The sequence below is a fragment of the Malus sylvestris genome, chromosome 10 (assembly GCF_916048215.2).
Source record: "Malus sylvestris chromosome 10, drMalSylv7.2, whole genome shotgun sequence".
Taxonomy (NCBI): Eukaryota; Viridiplantae; Streptophyta; class Magnoliopsida; order Rosales; family Rosaceae; genus Malus; species Malus sylvestris.
In genome coordinates this window covers 23908718-23935693 of record NC_062269.1, presented here as the reverse complement: position 1 = coordinate 23935693, position 26976 = coordinate 23908718, and the positions used below count along the sequence as shown (strand labels likewise).

Sequence of the window (26976 nt, the reverse complement as noted above, 5' to 3'; positions counted from 1 at the left end):
AAGACCTTAAAAGTGGCAATTGGCCTAACATTCTTGTTTTAACAAGAATTCATGGCAGTTTGCCTCCCTCCCCAACTTCAATGTGAGGGATTTCAAAGTTCAGAGGTTTGCAGAGAGAAAGGTGAAAGTGATTGTTGACTCTCTCTCTCTCTCTCTCTCTCTCTCTCTCTCTCTCTCTCTCTCTCTCTCTCTCTCTCTCTCTCTCTCTCTCTCTCTCTGTGTCTGCTGAGTCACTTTTCCTCAAATAAGCTTTCACTTGATTTTAACTTGAAACAAGAAGACATGAGGATAATACTTTGTCATGTGCTTACAAATTACAACCCAGATGGAAGGCAGTGCACTATCTCTATAAAACTGCACCTATACATACACATATATGTATATGGTCTATACTTGACCGGTGCAGTTAGAGAGGGAGAGAGAAGTAAATAAAACAACCTACAGTGCCTCAGAGAGCCCACTGAAACATTGAAGTGTTCTGTGGAAAAGGGTGATTCTCACAAATGTCAACCAAGATAGAATTTGTCAGTTTCAAAACAATGTTCAAATTGGTCAACTTTGTTAACTAGTTTGCAATGTTGTTCTGACTTCTGGTATACAATTTTATAAGCCTTGTAATCTTGTTCAATCTAAGCTGATGTTAAACAGAATATGTTAGGGTTATACCAATTAACTTTGTTCTTATTTACCTATTTTGAAAAAGATCAAAAATAATTGAATGAAATTCCATCTCTTTCTCTCTTTCCCTTTTCTACTTTCTCAGTTTTCTTGTGGCATGGTCATGTTTAAGCATAAGAAATAGTTTGAAACTATTAGTAGTCCAGATTAACATTCTTACAAGTTAACGATGCTAAGTGATTTTGATAAAAGAGAACACTTTTAAATATGATCAAATGCTGAGAGATACTTGTGACGGGGTTCATGTGGTCAGATATCCGACCGTTGCACTTCTGTTTCATGTTTTAGTTAAGCTCAGTTAGCATGCATGATGTTATTGTAAACAAAAATATTTTTGGAACCCTAATTTACTTTGCTAGTACTAACTTTTCCATGTTCATGGCACGAAGTATGTACAAGTACGCCATAAAATTCCACACGGATCCTCTCCAGAGCTAAGGCTTCGGAGCCTAGGGATCCGCACATCAGGGCTGCCGAAATTTGATCCAATGGTTAAAAAAAAAGAGGTTAGTAAAAAAATTTAAAAGTACAATAGTTTTTTGCCGTTGGATCAAATTTCGACGGTCCTGATGTGTAAATCCCTGGGCTCTGGAGAGGATCCATGTCCCACAAAATTTTAGTGGAGCTTTGGGGTACTTGAATTGGAGACGGAACCTTTTTCGAATAAGACGATATATAAAATATATGACTCTATATATATATAGACAGATTCGTGACATCATTTTTTTACACAATTTTTTAAAAACTTTTTGTGAGATCAACTCCGTAATATATTTTAACGATCCGAATCATGTACTTTTTAGAATATTATCAATAAAAATTGTGTAAAAAAGATTGTCTGATATATCCGCTCCCATTTATATTTATATAACATTATCAAAATTGGAGCTCATGATGCTTATGTTATCATGATCGTTAGAGAATTAATTATACCAGGTGATTATTGTCTAAATCATCAACAAATTTTCATCACTTATCAACGGTGTACTCATGAGATTTGTCACTTTGTAACTAAGCTTGTATAAAAATAAAGGACAAAATGCATATGTAAGTATTAATAAGTACGTACCAATCCTTTTGCTTACATGTTTGTCACATGCAAATGTGTGATGAGATAATGCCAATGTGCATGGTTGAAACACATTGGATTCTTTTGTGCTTATGATTCTCTAATAATTCAAAGAGAGATACAGTTAGGACTTGTGGCTAGAAGCTTAGAAGTTGGAACCAAAACATGCAGGAGATGTAAGCAACAGTGTCACAAAGCCTTGTTTGTGCCAAACGTCTTCTTAGTAAGATAATATGTCTAGTTACATGAGAAAAACTTGCATATATCGAGTTATATATATAAACTTATTTATCTTCGATTCTCTCATCAATGAGTGATTCTGTGTAGATGATATGCCTAGTTACATGACAAAACTTGGATTTATCGAGTTATATATATATATATATATATATATATATATATATATAATTAATTAATTATCTTTGATTGTCTCGTCAATGAGTGATCTTGTGCCACATGATGCGGAAAAAAAAATATATTAGTTCATATATAATTGTTGCAGATAAGTTATATTTCCCTCATTATTACATAAAAGGGTCTTTTGATCCCCTCACCATCATATGTCCAGTACCAGCTTTCGAAGCCATAACCATGGGTGTACATGCTGGAGCACTTAACCACAAGGCTAAGAAGAACCCCCTGATAAAAGCCCTAAAAATATCCACTTAAGCAATCCGTTAACTAGATTAATTATTCTGTTTCACTATTTTTCCCTTTAAGTTATTTTTTTTGTAGGGGTAGTCACTTGGAACCAAAAACCAAACTACGAACTAAATCGGACCGCACCGAACGGTTTGGTTTTGTGGTTTTGAAACCACACAGCATTGTAGGGAAACGGTTTGGTTTCGGTTTTGGCTTTTGAAAACCACACCACAACTACTAATCAACATTTAATTAGATGTCCATATGAGATGTCATGTTTTAATTGGTTGTTTGTTAGAGTTCTATACATTCAGTATCTACTCAACCACACTAGAATATCATCATTCATCATTTGCTGCATGTTTGCCTGCATCAAGTTCTTGATGCATGTTTGCTTGCTACATATATAGTTGTTGCATGTTTGTTTGTGCATATATTGTCCTAATTTTAGACGGAAATAGATTATCAACACATCCTCACTCAATGTATTGATTGTTAACATGCGTTCATTAATTAATGTATTATGTAGAAAATAAGACCGTCTTATGCGTAGATAGGTATATATTTTAAAATGTACAATTCTTTCTTAAAAACCGAACCGAAACAGTTTGAAACTGCGCCAAACCAAACCAAACGGTTTGGTTTCATTTTGGTTTTGGCTTCAAAACCGCCCCAAACCAAACCGTAAAAAGTTTCAGTTTCAGTTTCAATTTCACTCAAAACCGTACCAAACCAAACCGTGTCCACCCCTATTTTTTTGTTTACAAATGATATTATCTACACTAAGGGGGGATATTCTCACCCTTGTGTCTTATTTTTCCACCCACCATTTAATGAAAATGTTAACAACATATTTATCCTTTTATAAGAAGACTCTTAAACCCCTATTTAATTAATACTAAAATTTTGAAAAAACAAGAAATAATTTAAAATATAAATGAATAATGGTGGGTGGAGTGTGATATCTTCGACGGAGAGAGGTTGGGAAAGATTTGGATTAGAATCGATGGAAAGGTTGGATAAAGGAATGGGTGTGTACTAGACGAAGGGGAGAAACTTCAACGAAGGAAAAAGAGACTTGGAGGTTAGATTAATTTGCGGCTTTGACTCCATCAAATGATCAGGCAATGATCATAGATCCACAGTTGTTCATTTCTATTGATACTTTCCCATTGAGTCCATAATGCATGAAATAGTTATCGTTCATGATAATTATAAACGGATATCAACATGACATTTCAAAATAATCAATATTCTTCGGGAATCAAAGCTATACTCATAAACATTTGAATCATGTTGATCAAGTAATCATATAATTGAACCAAATAATACATGCCACTTTATCATATATATGAAGCTATGTAAAATATAAGAAATGTAAATATATATGGATTTTTATCACAAATGATCCCTAAAATTGATCAACTCCATCAAGATTGTCCCTGAAATTGCAAATTGGTCAATGTAGTTCCTAAAAATGGATGTCGCAAATCAGTGTGGTCATTCCATCACAATTCCGTCAAAAGTTCTGTTATGTACTAACGCGGCACATAACTGGATCCCATAAATCTAATAAAGTAATATGATTAAAAGTATTTAAATAATAAAAAAACTATTTTTAATTTTTATAATTTAAGAAAAAAAAGTTGACTGTTCATCATCTTCTTCCCTTCCGGTCCACCCGAGTCTACTTCAACTGAGTCGTCTTTGGACGGCCAGTCCGTTTCCAACACTACCTTGTTGATGTCAACGCCGACGATTTGGGCGTGGAAGAGGTTGAAGTAACGGATGTCATTACTGGTGTCGACGACTCCAGGGTTTTCGCGGAATAGGCCGTAGTCCAAGGGAAAGACACGAATAGGAAATTTGCAAGGCGTTGAGGGCAATGGGGAAGCAAACTTTGATGGAGGACTCGAGCTTGAAGTGGACGAGGGCGGCGTGGATGTTATTCATGGGCAGATGAGGAGCTTGGTGGTATGTGGGTGTCAACGAAGACCACGTTGCCAACGCCGATGGCTTCGATCTGGAGGTTGGGGACCTGGAGTGGTAGTCATCTTCCTTTTTACCCTTTTTAATTTTTAAGTTTTAAATTACAAAATATATATTATTCAAATGTTTTTAACTTAAATGACAATATTTAATTAAACTTGTTGGACCCAATTATGTGCCATATCAGCATATAACAGAATTTTTTACGGAATTGTGACGAAATGACCATATTAATTGCAACATCCATTTTTAGAGACTACATTAATCGATTTTTAATTTCAAGAACCATCTTGATATAATGGGTTAATTTTAAAGACCATTTGTGATAAAAACCCTATATATATATATATATATAAAAGGGTTCTACGGGAATTCCCCTATCTAGATTCCAAAATGTAGAACCGCATTGCTACCACACGGAAAGGATCCGCTCCGCATCCCTTCCTCCTAATCCACAAAATCAGGGAATCCGTATCGTTGAAATTTGATCCAACATCTACAAACACGGGCCCACTTTAAAAGTTATAATAATTTCAGTTATTTGATCAAATTTCAACGATACGAATCTTCTGATTTGGTGGAGTAGGAGGAAAGGATCCGGAGAGGATCCCTTTCCCTACCACACTAGCTATGTTCCAAGAGTTTCACCGATGCTATCCTTCTTTTCTCTCTCTATGTGCTTGCCTTCGCTTTCTTTCTTCTTTTCCCATGCAAATGAACTATCATTTGCATGAATGTCGTCTCTAGCTATTAGTGGACCTATCCCCTATTTAATTTTTCTCTGTTTTTTGTGTTATTTTCGTTTACAAAATCCTTCAATCTTTTATACTAGGACCATCCAAAATTGGAATTATGGATCCGTCACTGTTACAGACACTCACTAATTTACACATAAAGAAAAACTTAGTTATAACTGAAACGTGATTATGGCGTGAGATTAATGGATATCACCCAAATCATCCCTAATCAACTCTTAATTAGTCGGAGAGGCCTATGGCGCCCATCCTAGCTAATCGAGACTACGATGCCCATCCTATAGCTAATCGAGCATATGAAAATGGGTTCGTACCTAATGAATTAGCATACATTATAATTATTTCATTGACAGACAAATATTTGTGTCTTTAGGGCGCAAATCTAAGTCAGTGCCCAATATTATGGTGGTGCATCCAGATTTGTACACATAACCAAGAAGATGACTGCTTAGTCATGACTCCAATTTACTGGTTGCATTGTTATTCAAGGTAAGTTTGAGGATGTTTTTGCAAATGCAACTTGTGTCATATCTATCTGTGTACACAGCCAAATTAAAAATTAATGACCGTATGAAATGAATGCTGCCACCAGCAAAATAATAATAATAATAATAATAATAATAATAATAATGACCATTCAAGCGAAAGAGACGTTGCAATTTAGCCAATAGATATTGAAATTAAGACCCTTTTTTAACCAGCCTAATTATAGGATGATCATGGTGATAAGGCAAGGAAGATGAGTGAGTAAACCTAATAAGCAAAACCCATAACCGAAAGAAAACACTCAAGTCAAAAAGATCACCACCTGCATGAAGCTTTATTGGTTTTACTAGTTGTATACAACTATACATATATCTCTTTCTCGTTACATAATCTAGCATGTTATAATTTAAAAACAGACATATTAAGCGAGTTATATCCAGGGACAGGAAAGATATACTTCCGTTGTGAAAAGGTTAGATGTTAGAAACGGGATTGTGGGTTTTGGTGTGATGGCTGGTCACAAGGCTTTTGTTTCGGGGTGAAGTGATTTTCGAGTTTTGTGATACATTTTGTCGGGTGAAGTGAAGTTCAGATATGGAAATTGGCAAGGAGATGGATTGTCTACCCTCCCCTTCATATACATTTCTCATGCTTTCCTGTTTTGTGCGGTCATGGTTAAGCCACGTCAACATTTTATATTAATTTTTTTATAAAAATAATAAGACAAAAAGCAAATATTAACGTAGTTTAACCATGACCGTACAAAATAAAAAAGTATGAGAAGAGTATGGAGAGGGGAGGGCAGACAATCAATCTCCAATTGGCAAAGCTTACAAGGTACAAACGGTCAGATCTCATTAAGAATCGTAAGATGGATGACTGGACTGGACTGGAAATAAAAGCAAACCATAGATACGTAATGCTTTGAAGCATTGCGTAAGTAAGCGAAAACGACATGGTATTATGGCGCAAGTGAAAACGACATGGTAATGCTACAATGCTGTGGCGTTGTTAATTCTTGGTTGGCACGTACAAATCTGCAATCATAGCCTTTGAGTCTTTGACACCTCTCTCTTTTTTGTTGTATTCGTGGTGGGGACTAACTGACTAGGGTAATTGGGGGCCAAGGAAATTAAATCCCAAAAGGAACATTAGAAAACATACCAATTGACATGGTGAATTAAGTATGAGAAAGAACAACCTCGGGGGAATTTCTACTAGTCCCTCTCTCACTTATCTTATAAATGATGTTATATAAGTTAAAATCGTTGATTCATTGTGAATTTTACATGCATCAATGTCTAGAAACGAACATTTGACAATAACACAACTTTGACAATTTTTCACATGCATGTATGCATGTTTTCTACACATACATATGACTGGACAATTGGTCGATGTAAGAACAACTCAATGGTAAATGTATTAATATAGTTAATCTTCTGTCCTCATCATCCTGCTTCATGGCCTAGCTAGCTAGCTAGCTATAACACATTTAAATAACAAAACTATTGTATGTACTTAGTGGTCCATTAGCAACAAGATTATTACATTAATATTAGGCGCTGCACCGAATCACAGCAAGACTGTTACATATCATAGTCCCCACGTAGGCACTTTGGTATTGAAGCCAAGCTTTTCATTATTTTTTTTTTTTTTTGTCTAGTTTTGGTTTTCAAGCTGATTATTCTCAATCAGCTAGTTATCAAATAAATAATAGCAATTTATTTATAAGTAATTTACGTCAACAATCTGACAATATAATACAAAAATTGTCAAAATTCATACAAAGATTGTAATATTCAAGAAGGAAAAGGTGAGATGCATTTTTCTTAGTCCCTCTTCCGTTACTAAGGGTATATATAGCTAACTTTATTTCTCAATTTCTAATTAATAAGCAAATGCAATAGTTGCAGATGGATGATGTTTTGCATATTGTACTCCCAATCCCATCTACCCTACGCATTGTCTCAATTTGGTTGCAGTACTTTTAACTTTTGGAAACTTGAAGAAGAAGAAAAAGAATAAACTAGAAGCAGTAGATAAACCACCATAAAAGTCGTAACGAGCCTTGCTAGCTCAAATAAATTGCTCTGATTGTCAAAACTCTTTATGTTCAACAACTTTTGAACATACTGGATCTTCCTTTCTACATTTTTCCTCCTTATCTCGATTACGCGTATGACAATGGACCAAAAAATGGTGAAAATTAAACATATAATCATGCAAACTAAGAAAAATAGGTCCTAACATTCTATTATATTATGTGAGCTAACAGTGTCGATTCCTCACATTGGATGGAATTTGGAAAATATGTACATTGTACAGGTTCTAATGTTGGATCATTTTATCACTGTTCTAATGTTGGATCATTTTATCACTCATTTGATTGGATTGATGCGGACGTAAAGTTGAGGCAAGTTGGCCAACCTATGTTTGCGAAATAGTGAAGAACACAGAGGTTTTCCTCACTTGGTTGGGCAAATGGGTTATCCTTGACAAGATTGAAGCACCCCAAGTCCATTTCATGTTTCCTCTTATTGAACTTTAACGATCATTTGAAAATATACTGCGCCAAATGATACGGTTATATTTGTTAATAATTTCATCAAACTATGCAAGAAGATTGGGTAACAGCTATATCATGATGTATATCCCTTTATTTGGACAATCAAAAGCCAAGTTATCTTATATATCACATCCTATTTATGAATTTTTTTTTTTAGTTGTAACGGTGGCATTATCAATCTATTCATATTATAAGACATCTTATTTATTAATGCAGGGGGTTCATCATGGACACTACTACAATATTAGCTTTAGGTGTCGGATGATGGTGGAGGTTTAATAAGTCATTATGTCAGATAAAAGATGTCCGACACATCATTTAGTTAGTGTCGGATAACAATGAAGTCATGTTGGTTATACCCGACATAAATTCCTAGCGGATATTTAGTGTCAGATGCAACCGCCATAAAAGTATTATAACCGCCAGTATTTTTGAATTCTTTTTTTTTTAAATATTTTTAACAGATTATGACGTTTTGAAGTTAATGGTGGCGGTTATTAACACACCCCGACTGAGATCAAGGCATGATGTCCGTCACGTGAATGTGACGTAGCCATGTGCACAGTGCGGAAGCAATTAAGATAAGAAATATACGAATATTTAAAAACCAAAACTACTAGAGTGCACTAGAAAACAAGAAGTGTTAGGAGTCAGTTACAAAGGTAAATACTCCTAATCAAAGCATAATAAGTCTAGGTGCAGTCCAGTAGGACAAGTACTAGTTATACAGTACCAAGAATATCCTACTATTATTTAGATATGTCAGAACCGCCGAAATCCTCAAGGCCACCGACAGTAAGCTTACCTAAAACCTGGAGGGGCGCAAAACAGGAAACGTGTGTGGGCAAAAATAAATGTTTTACAAAACCATTTCATTTATCAACATTTCTAACCCCTCGCTGTAAAACATGTATAATTTTTCCCAGAATCAGAAGATAAGCATATACATAAATATATATGTAAATATATTAATTGAAATCATGCTTCACAATATCATGTAAATATATTAATTGAAATCATGCTTCACAATATCATATTCATATGTATGTCATGCCAAGATATAACAGAGTAAGCAATTCAGGTGAGATAATTTCATATAAATATAACATGTTAACCGGAACTCCTATGGTAATTTGTACGGCTGAATTCATAGCTCGAAAGTCAATCTAACTGGAGTCACTACAATGACCTATACGGCATTAAACTGCACAAGAGTCAGAACCAAATGAAAAGGTTTGTACGACAATAATGGGTGTAATATAATCATGCTCAATACTACTCACACATAATAGTTTGACGATAAATTGCTAGTCACCTACGAGTCGGAACCACCTAAGATGGCCTATACGACAGGACTGTACACCTAAATTGGATCCAATATGAGCATATGGTGCGGGAGGTGACATTATAAACAGGCATGTGCCATATCTCTGGCTAAATCTTAATCACCCTAGGTGCAGTTTTATGAGCTCAACATTATTCAATCACATATCGCACCATTGATAATTCACATAACCAAACATAACTCACCTGAGCTTACCTGAGCGTCCACAGCACCACAATTATATATAATGCATCATATACCAATTCATATGCAAAATATAAATTTATATGCATGGCATTCAAGGCATACTCTCATTTAAACATATTTTTTGGGAAAATATCAAGTATATAAATATATACTGAAAACCAAAAGCCCTCTCACTGGTATTTCGAAGGGTCGTAGCCCCCGAGTTTCCCTTGAACACGCTCGTCCTCAAGATAAGTCTCACCTATATGCGAATTAACTACAAAAACGTTATTTAAAGCACATAGGCAAAACTAGCTAATAATTTCTCATACGATGCTCAATTTTGGTATTTGAATATACTACAGTGACCTACACAACCTCAGGATCATTCCCAAATTTTAAGAATATTTTTCTGACCCCTCGCGCGCCACCACGCGTCGGCGAGTGCACGGCAACACGCGCAGGGAATCCTGATGGATTCTCTAATTGTCTTAGGAATATTCCATGGAATATTCAGTTAAAACCCAACAGTAACTGTTAATTCTAACTGATGGCGTCAGAATATTCCGTCAGAATTGACGGAATATTCCGTCGTCTTCTTCCTAAATCCCCAGCGACCGTCGCCGTCGCCATCGCCGGAAACTGGGGATTTCGAAAAATCTTATTTTCTCACTCGTTTCTTCACCATTTTCTATGAAATTTGCACCATTGTAAAGCTGGAGATGAGAGGAACGACGTTATACCTATTTTAGGACATGTAACCCACGAATTCTTGCCGGAGAAATTCAAGAAAACCGGCCAACTTCGAAACTAGCTATCCTGATGTCCAATTTCTTCCAGCGAACTACTCCGAGCCTCGTGAAGACCTCCTAAAGCTCCCTGTGTCCTTAAAATTTCCTGAACCACAAGATTTTACGTCCACATGAATAGTACCTCAAATCGGAGCTAGGATTTTCACGGGTTTTCGAGGGTTTCCTTACCTGAAAATGGTACCTTTAAACTCGTATGGTCCTCACAAACACAATGGTGATCTTAAAACCTTCGATCTACAAGGTTTGAGAGGGTTTATGGGTTGGTCCGTACGAAGAAGGGAAAGAGAGAGCACGGGAAGGTGAGAGAAAAAAGATGGGTATGTGTGTAGTCCAAAAGCCACCAATCAACACTAAGAAAAGTCTTAGTTCTAATTGGGTCACCAATCTAAAACAATTTAACCTAATAATAACTCACCCACATCATTTAACGTCCAAGGATAAAACCGTCATTTTACATCACCGATAATAATAATTCGGGACGGGCTGTGACAATTAAACTGACAGAAATTGACTATTTTATTATTTTATTTATTTATTTAGAGATTTTAATTTAATTAGTAAGATAAATTAGGAATATTTGTGTTCCATTAGTTTATTTTATTCACTTAAATTGTTATGAAGAAATTGAGAAAAATATTATTTGTAAATATTTATGTTAAATTGACAATATTTAATATACCATAAATTGGTACTATTTAGTAATATAGGTATATATTATGTTAATTAATTAAATATTTCACTCTAATTGCTATGAGGATATACAAAACTTGAATTTAATAAATAATCAAGAGTGTAGATAAACATAGTTTTGTTAACCTCTTATTGTTTTTTTTAATTTGTTTTACTATTTTTGTTAACATCTTATAAAATTTTATAATTTATAACGATAATTTTTATTAGTAATTATAATAATTTGTGTTTCGTATTGTAATTATAGGTATTTTGGGCGGGATATTTTGTGACAACCCGTCCCTAAAATTTCGTTTTTTATTTATTTTAATCGAGGGAATTGACGAAAATGCCTAGAGGCAAGGATTTTGATTTTTGTTGACCATCGTCTAAAGGAACGTATGACTTATTCTTTTGACATATTTAAGTAGTACTCGTTGGTACAAACACATAGGCGAAAGCCAATTGCGAGCGTTTGAAGTTGGTTATTTAAAGTTAATTAATTGGTTAAGGAGGACCAATTAGATAAAAGGTAGAAAAAGGGTAGCAGCCCAATCAGAAATCAGAAAAGAAAAAAAAAAAAAAAGGAGAAAGCTCCCAGTTTTCCCGTGCACGCCACCATCGCGACCACCCAACTTCCAAGGCTGATTCCGCCAACTACGGTAGAATTTTTCGACACCACCACTGCCATCTTGAAGCTCTCATTTCCCTTTACAAAACCCATCCAAGAACCACCTTGATTAACCATGGTATGTGGCGGTTTGAGGCCACGAAAGTCAACGAAAATCAACAATGCTCCGGCCACCCTTTTCAATTTTCCGACGAATTGGCAAAGCGATGGCCAATGCCACCACTTGGGCTTTGTAGCCCATCATCCCAGGAGAAAAACCCAACCAACCTTGACCCCACTGGACCACCGTAGACGACGAATCGACACCGGGAAGCTTTAGGCACCCGCCGACTTCGTGGGCAAAATTAACCATCTTCCATACACTTTTGGACTTCATGGAAGGTATGAAAGTTGTTCCTCTCTTTGAGATCTTCATTCTTGTAAATTTTGGTAATTTTTTTAAATAGTTGGATTTTCCTGCGAGTCTAGGCGGCCGACCGCCACCCTCGACGGCGCGTGGCCAAGGGGCCGTCGATGTTATTCTTAGGCTAATTAGATGCCTTGAGTTCAGTTTTGATAATTGTATGAGGTAGGTTGATTGTTGGAATCTAAATTCTCTACGTTATGTTAATAGGTCATTGTATGAATCAACGATCCGACCGTTGGATCGTCACCAAACTTTAATACGTTATAGTACGTAATATTTGAAGACCATAGGAACTTATGGATTAGGAATCCGATATATGGATCTTCCTGAATTGGATTTGTAAGTTCATATAATAAAATGTTGACCGCCACTTGGTTTTGGCAATTGACGGAGATCCGACCATTGGATCATAATGAAACTTTAGAATGTTGTTCTAGAAGTATAAGGTGTATCTTTGGAAGCAACGGATCAGAAATCCGTGATGCAAATCTTCCTAATTGAATTACGTAGGGATGCTTTTTATGTAAATTTTGTATTCTATCGGTAAGAACTCTAAAATGTGATTTGATAATTGTTCTAGGCGACGATGGTTCGTGATGTCTCAATATACGTGCTAGGGAGTCGTAGTGCGAACCTTAGGTGAGTGGGTCTTTTCCTTTCTATCGTATATATACATATATATATATATATGATTGATAGTTCCACAAACGGTTATAAATTGATTATTGCATATAATTACTATAAATGCTTGGAAGTACAAATGCGAACTACAAATGGCTTGATCCGTGATTATTCGCACAATCTTCACGTGAACTACAAACGGATAGAAAATTTGTGATTATTCGCACAGTCCTGGTTTACAGACCACTTTAGGTGGTTCCGACTCGTGTGCAGGTATACTTATTAAGCTATAGATTAAGTCGTACAGGTCACAACAGGTAACTCCGACTTATGAGCTAGCATATGTGATGAAATATGGATAAGTCGTACAGGCCACAATAGGTGACTCCAACTTATGAGCTAGCATATGTGATAAGATATGGATAAGTCGTACAGGTATCAAGAGGTGACTTCGACTTATGAGCTAGCATATGTGATGAGATATGGATAAGTCGTACAAGTCACTATAGGTGACTCCAACTTATGAGCTAGCATATGTGATGAGATATGGATAAGTCGTACAGGTCACAAAAGGTGACTCCAACTTATAAGCTAGCATATGTGATGAGATATGATATGAATAAGTTGTACAGGTACTATAGGTGACTCCGACTTATGAACTAGCATATGTGATGAGATACGGATAAGTCGTACATGTCACAAGAGGTGACTTCGACTTATTAGCTAGCATATGTGATGAGATATGGATAAGTCGTACAGGGCACAAGAGGTGACTCCGACTTATGAGCTAGCATATGTGATGAGATATGGATAAGTCGTATAAGTCACTATAGGTGACTCCGACTTATGTGCTATGTGATAAGATATGGATAAGTCATACAGGTCACAAGAGGTGACTCCAACTTATGAGCTAGCATATGTGATGAGATATGGGTAAGTCGTACAGGTCACTATAGGTGACTCCGACTTATGAGCTAACATTGATTGATGAAATATGGTTGTAGTCATACAGGTCACCATCGGTGACTCCGACTGGCGTGCTAGTATGGGTTATTAAGCACTTGATTATTTATATTACTAATGAGATGTTGTAATGTGGTATACTTCTGGATTTAATGTTAGTATACTTTTGATTTCATGTTTATCCGTAGTATGATTTTCTGGAAGCTAAACAGGTGTTACGGTGAGGGACTATATCTTTTAGAAGGTCTTTATTAAAGCTTTATTTTCTGGCCACTCACTCTTGTTTTTATCCCTCTAGGTCTAGTAGCAGAACTTTCGTATCGACGAGGATTCGTAGCAAGTCTTGGTATTGGAGATTACCTTCGATGGTAAGATTTTCAATCCACTATATTGTACTTTACTTATGCTCTGATGTCACATGTGAAATGGGTTTATTTCCGCTCACGGTGCTCTCTTGTATTTAGGCATTTTTAGGTTTAAAATTATTCACCTTTTTCCACATCATCATACTTTATGGCTTCGTCACCTTCCAGGTGTCGGCTAGCACAGCTCGATTCGGAGTCCTAGTGGACATCTCGGGCCGGGGTGTGTCATATTTCCTGCGACTTTGATTCAAAAAAATTAATGGCGCAGAAAATCTGACTGACGAAAATTTTGTGGCGGTTTTTGGTTATTTTTGTCTGTTATAACCAACATTAATCTGAAATCCATAAATGCACCGTACTGACATACATAAATGCACTGTACTGACAGAAACATAAAAGCTCTGTCGGATTTTAATTTCCTAGCGGTTTTAGTTGACTTCCTATCGGATATAACCAACACAAAACAGAAAGAATCATAAAAGCTCTGTCGGATTTTAATTTCCTGGCAGTTTTAATTAACTTCCTGTCGGTTATAATCGACAACATTTATTACCCAAACTAAAATAATTCAACTTCCCATTTTTACTTCAGTCGTTCCTCTTCTCCTTCCCATTTTCACTTCCAGCCGTTCTTCTCCTTCCCATTTTCACTACCAGTCATTTGTACTCCTCTTCTTCCCATTTTCACTTCCAGTTCCAGCCGTTCTTCTCCTTCCCATTTTCACTACCAGTCATTTGTACTCCTCTTCTTCCCATTTTCACTTCCAGCTATTTCTATGGAGGAACAAAATGAAGGCCATGAATTCCAGGAACAAACTGAAAACGGTGCGTTTTAAAGTAATTATATTGTGAGTTTTTTCTATGTTGTTTTTGAAATACATGACAAATGTTTGTTTTTCATGAATTCCAGGAATACCGAAATGGTTTAAAAGCGGAGTATTATACCAAAAAATTAATGATTTGATATTTGGTATTGAAAGATGTTTGTCTTATAATGTTTTTTTTTTTACTTTTCAGGAGGTGGCGGAGAAAAACAAATATAATCAAGAGTTAAAAACTATGAACCATACAACTGGTTCAAAAACTTTTGCTTGGGTGCGCGAGGAATATGTATGTGTTGCTAATTTGTAATATATGCAATTAATATGTATTTGTTGTTCTCTTTTAACATATTTAAAGAAGAACAAGCATGGGAAGGAACCGGATCCCATCTCTTTTTTTCGAGCTATCCATACTCGGAAAGATAACTCTTGGATTGATGAATCGTCACAATAGAGAGGGGTAAATGTTTTATAACTCTATTTAGATTATGACTATTTGTATTTCATTCTTATTTATCTTTCTATTTGGATTGATGAATCTGTGTTCTAACACATTATTTAAACAATAACATTGTATTTTTTTAGAACACATATTATTTAAACACAGAATCAGTGTTTTTATGAACCTTGTTTATCTTTCTATTTGGATTGATGAATCTAGGTTTTTATGAACCTTATTTATCTTTCTATACTTCAACTCTTAATAATCTTTTATTATTTTGTTTAAAGACAACTATGCAAGATCTTCAGGTGTTAGTTCTTACAGGAAATCATCCAAGGGTGCATTGGCCAAGGTGCTAACTGAGAACAACGAATTGAGTAGAAGGGAGGAAGAAGCCTCCAGACAGTTGGCGGCGGTAACAGTTCAGCTTGAGCAATTAAAGACCTCGTAGCAGCAGGCGATGAACCAGCAAATCATGATGTAGCAATAGCAAATATTGATGTTGCTTATTCCACAAATGCAGCGGCCACCACTCAGCCCTCAGGCATCACAGCATTCGACCCCCAGTCTGACACTTTACTTTGGACAAATGTTTTTTGTATAGTTATGTATTATGGCGGATTCAGATGACAGTATTGTAGGTTAATTTATATTTGAATGCATATTATGTTTGTTATGAGCTTTGTTTATTTTATTCACTCATTAAAAAAAAAATATTCATTCAATAAAATTAAAAAAAAACAAATAGAAAGTTTCGTATTTTTTTAATTATTAATTTTGTTCTATTGGTTGTGACCGACGAAAAATAAATAGATTTTGTTTTTTTTAATGTTTCTGTCGGTTAGAATCGACAGGAACATGATGTAAATCCGACGGCATTTTTAATTTCCTGACGGTCACGAACGACATTAATTGATAATATCCGACAGTAGTTTAGTATTTATTGTCGGATATATCCGACACAAGTTATGTCGGTTTTAGAGCCTTAACCGACAAAAAATTCATTTTCTGACACTAGCAATTTTGTAGTTTATTATATCCGCCACTGCATCCATTTTCTGTAGGATTTTGCTAAATATCTGACAGTAATGTACGTTTCTTGTTAGTTTTCATCGCGACACTAATAAATGGTTTTGTAGTAGTGGGACTATGTTTTCATGTTTCATGGTTGTTAAAAATATCTAACATGTATTTTAGGATAACCTGATTGGTAGAAAACAATTAGGCCTTTGAATTTGTTGAAGAACCTCTTCCACGAACCTTCAATTCCTTAGTTTCAGGCAAGAGCGTGCAGATAATGTGTTGTAGGCCAATTTAACTGAACTTGCAAAAAGAGAGAAGAGAGATGTGTCATGATGAGGTATCTGTTATATCATCTCATTGTGCTTTTATTTATAGTAGTAGGGAAGGTAAATTCCTTAGTTCAGTAGGATTACAACTCTAATAGGATAATATCTATCTAAGAGATATGGTAGAATCCCAAAAGGATATTGTGGTAGCGAATTTCTGCCGTCTTCGATCTTGACGAAAATATACCTAAAAAATAATCAACAGCTTTGATCAAAGACCTAAGCCTCACGTGTTCACAAGATAGGGAGTTAGGCCGATGGATCTCTAATGCCTAAATTAGTTTCTCTGAAAATAGTGAGTGCTTAGAGTTTTTAGGGGTAGCAAAAGCTCACTGAAATTTGGTAGAGATTGAGGTATTTATTATAGGAGGAGAGGGTCGGCCACAGTGTTAGGATTTTTCCTTACACGTGGTAGCATCCTATTGACCAAAGTGTGAGGAAAGAATATTCCCAATATATTAAATAGGAAATATATCTTGGGATAATGGTGGAAGCAGTGTTCTAAAAATCGGCCTAGGCGGCCGCCTAGGTGGCGCCTAGGCGCTACAAGGTGGCCAACCGCTCTGATTAGCCCATAATCGGGAGAAAAATCAGCAAGAGGATTAGGCGGGCGCGGAGGCAGCTTAGGCGGTGCTTGGGCGGCCTAGGCGGGCGACTTGATGACCTAGGCGGTTTGGGCGTTTTAGACGTTTTGTCGTTGGCTCGTTGCAGAGAGCCGGGTTCTTGTTCTGGTTCTGTCTTCTGTGTTTCTAGAAGACGAAAGGAAGAAGAAGAAGTCGAAGGGAAGAAGAGGATATAAATGAGTTTCTCTCTCTTCCCACCTCCCCCACGTTGATTTATATTTTTTAAATTAATCAACTTCTATTCAATTGTCAGATAATACATTCAATATTGTTTGGTGTGCCCCACACCCCTTTTTGGTGCAGTAACTGTCCCCCCACCTTCCTTTTTACAGACTACAAACCACGTTTACCCTCTTTTTTTTTTAAGTTCATTCACTATATAATAAATAATCTTTAAAAAATATTTATTAAGTAATACATACTTATCATCATATGAACTTTCATCTTATACCATCTAATTCATTAAAAAAAAAATCTTATTTATTGGAGAGACATTGTTGGATACTCTTTTTGCATTTTATCATTCTTTTATTATCTTATCCATGAATTTCATACAAGTATAATTTTTTGTAGGTGTCAATATGCACTTATTTACAAGATATACAATAAATTTACCTAAATCCGCCTAGGCCACCTAGGCGCCTGTCTAGACCCCGCCTAGCCGCCTAGGCGCTAGGCGCTAGCCCACCGCCCGACTAGCGCCTAGCGTTTTCAGAACCTTGGGTGGAAGTACCCCTAATTGATTGAAATAATGATTACTTGATGCAATCAATCTTCAATTAGAAATGTATTAAAGATGGAATTTGGTAATTAATCCCTATCTTTGATGCCCTTAACTTTTCCTTCCCATGAGCAGTGAGCATTCGTATTTAGCTACTTCTGGGGTGTTGAGTTGCACGTGGGAGTATTTGAGCGGTTTGCCCATTTAATGAGGTCAATCTAGTCATTGTAGAGCAAAAATCCACTTGCCACCTCTAGGATTTTTGGGATTATTTTAGGCTCAAGATATGATAGCATTTACACAATCACATTTCTAATATAATAGTATTGCAACAAAGACATAATTTTCATACGAATAATAATTCAATAATAACCAAATAAGCAACTCTTATTTTATGTGAATTAATGGTCGGTGATCCAACTTATTAAACATGCATCTTAATTAACCCTGTGCTCGAAGTTCACCTTTTATATAAGAATTAAGGTGGGAGTTACTGCAAATGACCTATGATTTTGAAAGGAAAAAGGTTTGTTTTCCATTATCAAACGCAACACTCAAAATCTTTTAAAATGTTGTTTTAAAAAAAAATGAACAACCTCAAATCACTCTTAAGTTAAAAAAAAACACCTTATGCTAGGATTGAGAAAAGAGTTCTTTTTTTTCTTCTTTTTTTTTTCTTTTTTTCAATGAATTGAAATTTTATTAACAGGGCAAAAGAAAAAAATACAACGAGAGCCGAGTCAGAGGCAAACAACTAGCAAAATTGTTTAAAAGTCTTCATTTTTCAAAACTCTTTAGTAATGTCTAATTTGCAAAGGATACAATCACATCAAATGATGTACAAAACCTGGAGAGGCAAAGGGATACAATCACATCAAGGTCTTGTTTGGCAGCTCGTATAAGAGATCAGATAGAATAATTAATACGATTCCAGGTGTTTAGTGCAATTATGTATTAAATAGTACCCATACTTATATTGGGCCCACGTATTTATCTGGTGTATGCCTGTTTATTTATCCTTTCAAAAACCTTTGTATTATTAGTTGGGTCTATATGTCTCACTCCATCGCTCTCGCTCTCTCTCATCGTTCTGCAAGCTCGCTGCCGTTGCCATCGCCAATCCCAGATTTTTCTCGCATCGTTCACATCAAAATCAGTCTCTCTTTGCTCTCTTTTTTCTCTCAAATTCACATAAGAAAAATTTCCGAAACTTTCTCCAGTCTTCTTTTCCTTTTTTTTTTTCATCAAAAAGCTGTAGGAACCATTTTAATTTCACATAAAAAATCTGCCTCCCTCTCTCATCTTTCAACATTAAACTAGCGAGTCCCCTGTCTCGGCGGCTTCCCTTTTAGCAGGCTGATCCTCAAGCGCGTTCAAGTGTCGATCTGTGCGAGACAGCCCAAGTGACGATCTTCGATCCGAAGCATTTTTCTCCCCTTTCGCCTTCCCTGGGTTTAATGGGTTTCACGTCAAATACGGAATCTGAAATTTTAAAGGGAAAATTTCTCTTCTTTCTCCTTCCTTGGCTTGGCTGTTCGAAGATGTAATTTTTGGGTTATAAAGGTGTTTGGAAAATACCCAAAACATTTTTATCCTTGGTTTATGGGTGAGGAAGAACTCGGGCTTTGGAATGGAGGACGGGGTGTTAATTTGTTTGGGCTTGATTGAAATTAATTTTTGGGAGTGTAAGAAATGGTGAAGAGAAGATGTGAAGATTGAGAGAGACGAAGACAGTGAATAAGAGTGAGAGAGGCGTTTGGTAAATCTACAATTTATGCAAGAACAAAAAATGGGTCTTTTTATTTAAACAATCCGGTCATTAGTCTGATACTTCACAAAACACCCGACTAATTTAGTCAGTACTATTTGATGTACAAATTGTCATATTTGACTGAAATAGTCTTTACAGTCCGAGCTGCCAAACGAGGTCCAAGTGGAATGAAGTAGTGCTTTTCTTATGCACTCTCATGTGTGAATGCACGAGTTAATTACATTAACACCCCCTGAGGTTTATCAAGTTTTCAAAAAACGCCCTTACGTATGAGATATTACACTAACACCCCTTTACGTTTTAATTAACTTTCACATAACCCCTTTAGTCAAAATTGTGCTAATAAATTGACAACTTTACCCTTATAGCTAATTAATTAAATAATAAAAAGCATATTAGAAAAAAATATTAAAAATAAATAAATTATGTTGCAGTCCTATTAGAATAGGAATGTGATTGTGTAAATCCTAGTAGATATGAGAATGTATCTTATATTCCTATTAGGACTAGATTACCTATTAAATGTTGTAATCCTAAAGGGTAAGGAATTAACATTTCCTACAACTATAAATAAAGGCACAATGAGGTGGAATAACACACACCCACAATTACACATCTCTCTCATCTCTCTCTATATGACGCACCCTCTCTCTCCATATGGCCTCCATAATTATTTAGTAAATTATGCCTACAACACGTTATCAGCACGCTCTTAACACTACGCTAAAAAGAGTTTATTCTTCAATCAAGGGAATATTACGTTTTAATCATTCTTTTTATGATTAATTTATCACTTTATTGGATTGATATACATGCTATTGATTCAATTTAATTTTTCTATGTTGAATGTGATACAATGCATTAAAGATGCAATTCCGGCTTTCTGCGAAGGATCTTCTACAAATTCAAAGGTTTTTATTGTTTTCTGCTAATCAGGTACGCTTAAAATAAAGTAAGATATTTGAAACGACCTTGAAGCATGAAAACATTCCCCATAATGCATGAACCCCCCTATGTTTATATTTTCCTTCCGATATATATATATATATATATATATATATATATATATATATATATGAACTATATATTTGTTTCATGCATCGCACAATTGAATTGTTATGTGGAATTTGTGAGTCAAATTATATAAGATAAATTAGAAGCAAATTTGGGTTTCCTAAACCCTAAAGGATTTGAAAAAAAAAATAAAGGGAAAATTCAGCTTAGTGCAGCATACCCACCTCACCATCACTGTGCATACTAATAATAGGCCTCGGCCTGAGGTCCTAATGGATGGGTCTGCAACCTTTCGTCCTTGCACTATGGCCCGTAGCCACGCAACCAACCCAGGCCCCCAGCCTTCATTCAATCCAGCCCATTCGGCTGGGTGTTTCCCACGACATACACTAGCCTCCAAGGCTGGGCCTTTCTCCCGTAACCCAAACCCACAGGCCAGCTTTCACTGGACTTGCCCGTGCTACCCCGTAGGCCCTTGAGCATATCCCGTCTCTGGACCCGTGGCCTACAGCCACCCCACGGGCTGCTCTAGCAGCCACTCGAGCTTTTTGTTCACCGCACTAAGCCCAATTATTTTTGGGCTCTATTTTCGATCCAATAATATTATTTTAATATTATTTAACTTTTACAATTGACCATGTATGACACAATTTATTGAATTAATTAAAAGTGACCTGCAGTCCATTAATCTAATAATGAATCCAAAATTATTGACCTGAAGATCACTTTTGGACATTAACGATTCAATAATTTATTTTTATACTTTGAACCATTACATACTTTCATAATAATGAATCTCTCACACTTGAGTTCCCGAAGAACGTCAAATCCACTACACTTAAATCAGCATATTACATTTTGTGTTCTTACAGGAACCTCTCCTTTATGAACTAAATGTTCATAACCTAAATTGAACCTGTAGTTTCAAATTTAGCGCCTTTGAAACCCGAAGATTTCATAAAACAATACACCCATGAAAACCCGACGTTTTTCATGAAAATCATGTCTTAGAACTCAAATGTTCTAACTTTGATGCTCATGGATGATTCATTCTCATAGCACCAATCACAATCTTGTTCCCTCCAATTCAGTGGATCGTCAAACCGTCACAAGTTTGATTTCCTGATTTGGAAGTTTCTAAGAGAAACCACTTCATGTAGGTACAAGACGTGAATCTCCATTTGATTATCAAAAAGCTGAGAAACCAATGAAGCTAACAAGGGCATGGAATAGCTGAATAAGCCTCCGCCATGATCTTCATTCGAAAACTTATGCCCGAAGCATTACGAATGGAAATACCTCCCGAACGAGGATTCCATGGCTTTTTGGCTCGCTTCTATAGACCGTCTAATCATGAAAAACATTGCCTGAAGCAAACCATGATTATGTCCATGAATGAGTACAATTATGAAGTTAATAAATCCGATCGAATTTTGACTATAGAATACTTTTCTTGTCCTTCCATGTTTCTAACTCGTCCATGACGCAGCAGTGTAGAAAACGAAAGTTTACCACATTCTCGAATCTGATTAATACCACAAACATATGGTAGAATCAGGGCCTGCCAAGGTGTGGCATCATGCCCGAAACGTGATCATTGGCACCTAAGACCTAAAACTTCAAGAATAAGGGATAATATTTCCAAACCTCAACCCTTGCAGAATTTACTTCCCTATAGATGGAATAGATCATTGGTTATGCACCTGTGCATACCCCTACCCCTACCAATATCATTGAGGAGTACCATTCTAGTAGTCAATATGTGAGACTAATTTTACTCAACCGAACACCGTTGGAAGAGCAGAATTTTGACATGGATAGCCTTGTTGGCCGAATCCTCTTAGTAAACCATTTACTTTGTGAACATTTTTCTATGTTCTTGGATTCAAGTTTGGTGTATGTTTTACTTATGGATAATCTTATTGATATTGTCCTCGAATATGAGTTAATTGAATCATGTTTCTTAATACATGCGACCTAATTCAATTAACCACGTGATTAGGTAGGAATATGGGAAAGTTAGTTGTCTGGATGAATGCGTACTACGCACACTAACTTTACACCTAGATCACATCTCTAACAACGACTTCAGGTCTATCCAACCTGATTAAGAGCATTGGCACCCTCCTTGTTGTATGAATGGTACTGAATCATCATTTAAGAGACCTTAAATTCTCCCTGACTTTGAGTTTTTAAGGATATTCGAGATGACAATGATCATAAATGAAACTATTGAAGAAAATAGAGTGAAATATCTTTGCACCACCTCCAAAAATGAGCCTGAAGCTTTAATTTGGGGCTAATGGGCTGTCCCCTAATTGGGGCACACGCCATATGTGGCCGGCCTGGAGCTAGGTGATTGAGCAGTTTACTTGCTTTGGCATGACCTTTTGGGACACTTAGGTCAAACAATGATGCTACAACGCATCTCCTTACCCGAAGTAAGGACCTTGTGCTTACAAACACACTTTGCCAAGCATGCTCATTAGGGAAGTTGATTTTCTATATCATTCCTCGCAAAGATATGACACAACTCTCTTTTCACAGTGGATTCAAAGGAATATATATGGACTAATTCAACCAAAATGCGGACCATATAAATACTTATGATTTTGGTTGATGAATCAACAAACTGGTTACATGTTTGTCCACACACATTGCTGCTAAACCTCATTGTCGATTAAGGGTTCACCACCCTACTTATCCCTTAGGTAGCGTTTGGTACGCGGACGGGACGGGACGGGATGGGACGGGACGGGACGGGACGGGACGGAACGGATGTTCTGTGTTATGTTTGGTACGCGCGGGACGGAACAGGACGGTTGTTCCATCTTGCGTTTGGTAACACATGGACGGAACGGAACCAAAAGATTAAAATGACTAAAATACCCAAAACCCTTCTTACGCACAGAACATCGCCACTGCTGCTTCTTCTTCGTTCCACTCTCTTCTCTCACCCTCCAAACCCAACACTCATCGCCACCCCTTCTATTCTCTCACCCACCATAACCCGCCATCTCCACCATCACTGCACCTGGTAAGCGAGTTCTCCCGCATCCAGTGAACAAAAACATCCCTCCCCGGTAGCCAGTCTTCCCACAGGGCAGAAAGAAAATCCCAATCCGTCTCCCTCACCCAACTTTCTTGTTCAGAAAGAAAGGCTGAAAACCCAAAGTCTTCAAATGCTCTCACTATAAATCCCTACACGCTCTAGCAGCTTTTGCTCTCCCAAATTCATTTCCCTTTCTCATTCGGATCACCAATCGCAGAGCAAATCTTGCAAAAGTATGCATCTCTACAATGCATGGCTGCCTCCACCGATGGCCGAGGAGTCGAAGAAAGAGAAGGAGTCCTTCTCCTGGGTCGTCTCCTCCGTCAAGAACTCGTACAAACCCGACGACCCTGAATCCGTCTATGCTACTCTCAAATGGGTTTCTGTTATCGACCTGTGAGTTCACTCAATTTACTCTCTTTCTGTATATTTTCGTTAAATTTATGGTTTTTCTGAACTATTTTCTTGTTTTGCTGTTGGGTTTGTTTTAAATTCTGCTTATTTAAATTGGTTTTTTGTTAAATTTGAAAATCCGAATTACTTTTGTTCATCATTTCAATAATATACTCGAGCTTTGTAAGCAATGAATGTGTTAGTGTTACTGTAAAATCATATTGAAGTTGCCAAGTTGGATATATAATTTGTTATGCAGTTTCGTCAAGGCGAAAAGTGAAGTATCCTTGGAAGATGTAACTGCCCTTGTTGAATTTGGATTGGAATTGTTTTATGTATCGCAAAATAAGCTTTATGCCCAGGTAATACTTTGTATAGCTGATTTTTACTTAAATTCATTATTCATTAACATGCTTGTCGTCATTATTCTTAAATGTGGGTTTGATTTGTATTGATTAGGTTCAGCAGGCAAGGAAGAGCTTGATGTTGGATGATAACCTAGGAAGAAACAACAGCTCATTAAATCCAAATGCAGAAACAGAAATGTTACAACGGCAAAGGGAAAATCTGTCTGTTATTCAAGTAAACTTAAAATTCTGTTATGCCCAACTACAATTGTTCCCCCTTTAGCTCCATTTCATCTGTCTAGAGAGCAAAGATGTTCACCATTCTCTATAGGGGCAACCAAAGAGAGAATAACATGCTGAGCCACATATCATCTATAAACATCTATGTGGGAAACAAGACAACTAAAAAGCCAAAGAGCAAACAACCTGAGTTTGCATATCATCTCCAGTAACAATATTTCCAACTGTGCGGAGAGCAGGAATGAGAACAGAAGGGGATGGATGCCTGGAACAATGCTTAGGAAGGTCAGAATTTTCTGAACATAACAATAAGGGAAGAAATACGAACAGGGAACTGTAAGCACCCACATTAAAAGCTCAACAAGCCGGGGGCACACTCCAGATTCAATAACAGCTTGGATCTTGTCATTTGTACCATCAGAAAGATAAGAAAGAGCCCAACAAGCATCAGTCAAAACTTCTTCATCGTTTGAATGAATCAAACGAGCAAGAGCTGGAAGGGCAGGCTTAACCTGAAACAAAAATAGAAAATAAAAAACTCAAACAGCCATTCTTGGTATGGACACAACCTGAATTGACTTCCCTACAATAGGACCTATGTTGCCAACATATTACAACAGACGGTACTACCAAAGCCATATAACACCTAAATGACTAAGTTCAGAATCTTTCAAGTTAAACATAACTAAAAAACCCTAACCTGATCAAATGGAGGCTGTGGTTTGCCCCTGCAAAAATTTGACAGTGTCCAAGTTGCGTTTCTCAGCATAGAGAGCTTTGCATTCTCATTAAGCTGCGAAAGCAATGGAAGCAAAGCCCCATTACCAAGTACAAGATCACGGCATCTAGGGGAATCACCAGCAACATTTCCCAGTGCCCAAACAGCCTGCAAGTTAAAGAAGACAAAGGAAATGAATAAATGACGGTCAACATCTACAGTAATCAGCATGCATCTAACAACCGCTTAAAGGAGTAAAACTATTTCCGCACCGATCACAATCGCCTACCCACAACTCTTAAGTCTGATGAACTCTCCAAAGAATCAAACCTAAAACCGACAGTTGCTCGGGCAATAAATTTCGATCGTATGCACTAAAATTAGCTTCCATTTCAGCTAAACGCCTGAATTAAAATTGAATGTATTTGATAAACACAGTAACCAATTAATCAATCCAAATCCAATGAAACACAAAGTGACCAAGAGCGTACATTCATCTTAATCAGTAAAATCCCAATTTAACAAACCCTACAAATCAATTCAATCAAACCCCCAAATCAGCCAAAAATCAAACATTAGGTTTCACCTTCTTATCCAGACCGGAGGAGTGAAGACTGGAGGACAACTGCTGAGGTTGAAGCCCCTCGCGGCGCTTCTTCTGGAGGCTCTCTTCTCGACGGTTCTTCCTGATCTCCACCATGTTGTCCTCCCTCCGACGCCCCCCCTCCTCCGCCCACAGCCACCTTGTACCTGTTCCGGCGGACCTCCGCCCTCGCGTTCGGCCTCAACGACATATTTTCAATTCAAATCAAGAATCGGAAGCCCTAGGAGAGAGAGATAGGGAAAGCTGCTACACGGAAGAGTTGCGAATGGGAGATGTAGAGCTGCTACACGGAAGAGGACGAGGATGAAGGTTGCGAAGGGGAGATGCAGAGGTGAAGATGCTACACGGAAGAAGACGAGGAGGAAGGTTACGAAGGGGAGATGCAGAGGTGAAGAGGCTACACGGAAGAAGATGAGGAGGGAGGTTGCAAAGGTGTTCACAGCGGCTGAGAAGAAGAGAAATAGTTTTTAGGGTTTGTTATTTGATTTTGATGCTGTAAATTTTGAAAAAGACAAGGGGCATTTTTGTCCTAAAATGTTAAAGTTTTCTGTCCCACGGACGTGGAACAACCCGTTCCAGGGGTGGGAGGTGGAACCAAAAATCATGAAAAACTTGTCCCGTGGAACGCCTCGTCCCACTCATTTTAGGCGTACCAAACGCGGGACGGAACGCCTCGTTCCACCCTGTTCCGTCCCGTCCCGCGTACCAAACGCGCCC

At 37.1% G+C, this 26976-nt stretch overlaps 1 long non-coding RNA gene and 1 pseudogene across 1 annotated transcript; one reads left to right on the top strand and one right to left on the bottom strand.

Annotated features, from left to right (window-relative positions):
* Window positions 1–11676: 11676 nt before the first annotated feature.
* On the top strand, window positions 11677–16084 carry LOC126587477 (uncharacterized). Its single transcript, XR_007611081.1, has 5 exons — window positions 11677–12191; window positions 14099–14168; window positions 14334–14385; window positions 15182–15445; window positions 15728–16084. It is a non-coding gene; the product is annotated as an uncharacterized LOC126587477 (long non-coding RNA).
* An 8677-nt stretch (window positions 16085–24761) lies between these two features.
* Window positions 24762–26958, bottom strand: LOC126584127 (importin subunit alpha-like; annotated as a pseudogene).
* Window positions 26959–26976: the final 18 nt, after the last annotated feature.